Raw genomic sequence first — 1,610 nt, forward strand, 5'->3', positions numbered from 1 at the left:
TAAAGTTGATTTCCCTTTTTCGATATATCTTTGGCTAGTAAATACTTTTGGTGTTTCTAGGCTTAATAGAGGTTCAAAAAGTTTATCTATATATATTCTATCATCAGTTTTAAAAGTAATACTGTGATGAGAATTTGTTAATGCATAATTAATTTGATATGTAACCGTAAAAGGGTGATTTCCTTTATACATAAAATTTCTTCTTAATAATTCATATCTTATTGTAATGCTTTTATTTAGATCTTTATCTTTCAGACTTAAACCTAATTGAATGTTTACATCGAACTTAATTTTTCCTTCAGCTAAATTTCCTTTTCCTTTTGCTATTATACTTTCATGTTTATCAATTATTCTATCGTCTCTTAATTCTAATTCAATAGGTGTATTACATCCCATGAAGGTACTTTTGAATATAATTTGTATAGTTGATATGTGTACATAAGCTATTTTAGTTTTATCTTTTTCATTCATTTGTTTAATTCTATCGCTTATTTGTTTTCTATTGATTATAGGAATTAATATATCTCCTTTTGTTTGCTCAATAGGTACAGGTTCTTCTCCAATCATTTTTCCAAAATAAGTAATATTTTTTCTTGAGAAAATATCTTTAATTTTTCTATTATTATCAAAGTTATGTTTTTCAGATAATGTAAAATTTGTTCTTCTTATTGCTTTTCTGTTTATCATGATATCAGCCATGAAACCAGATTCATCTTCGATATCATTAATAGTGGTAATACCTTCTATTATTTCATTAGATACTTCCTCTTGAGTTTTAGTCATTTTGTTATTTAAGAATAAGTTTGTAAGTATACCTGAGTGTTTTTTCTTGATTGTCTTTGATGCAGAATTCTGAAGGTGCAACTGCTTCTCTAGAATCGTGCTGCTAGCTCTGATACCAGGATCTTCTATACGTTCTTTTGTGCGGAATTATATTATGTTTATATTAAATTAGATCGTGAGGATCCGACTAATGTTTACTTGAAAGTTGAATAAATATATTACGTATGAATTCATGGATAAGATGTGAGTAAATGGTTTGCCTAACTTTGATTGAGACACATGCCTAACTCTATATTCTTTGATTGATATGATGAACGTATACTGAGGTTATGAATATATATATATATAATGCTTGGATAGGTGTCGCTATTCAGAATCGGTTAAGACTCAACGACGGTGTCGCTATTCAGAATCGGTTAGGACTCAACGACGGGGGCTCTGCTATTCAGAATCTAAAAGACTCAACAGAAAGAAACCAGTGAGGTTTATTATCAAACTTAACCTGATTACAAATGACAACCAAGGCTTCCTTTTATAGGCGAGCCATAATACTATTTACAGATGCTCTAGGACCCACGCACTACGATCGATTACATTATTGATTGTTTACATTATTGATGTGGCCCGCGCACTTATTTAACTTTAAACATAAACCATACACGTTATCTTACATTATTGGTTCCTATGGCCCACATGGCCAGTACATTAAACACACGTATTTACATACAATAATTACAAGGACACGTTACATAATGTTACATTATTGACGAGGTCCACTGGGGTCCACTTATATATTCGTTGTTATCTTTAGTCTACATCCTGCTTGG

General features: G+C 30.6%; 1 long non-coding RNA gene across 1 annotated transcript; it reads left to right on the plus strand.

Annotated features, from left to right (window-relative positions):
• Positions 1-502: 502 nt before the first annotated feature.
• On the plus strand, positions 503-1,094 carry LOC139876400 (uncharacterized). The gene is made up of 3 exons (XR_011768075.1): positions 503-580; positions 696-733; positions 849-1,094. It is a non-coding gene; the product is annotated as an uncharacterized lncRNA (long non-coding RNA).
• Positions 1,095-1,610: the final 516 nt, after the last annotated feature.

This window comes from Rutidosis leptorrhynchoides, chromosome 11, assembly GCF_046630445.1.
Source record: "Rutidosis leptorrhynchoides isolate AG116_Rl617_1_P2 chromosome 11, CSIRO_AGI_Rlap_v1, whole genome shotgun sequence".
Classification (NCBI taxonomy): Eukaryota; Viridiplantae; Streptophyta; class Magnoliopsida; order Asterales; family Asteraceae; genus Rutidosis; species Rutidosis leptorrhynchoides.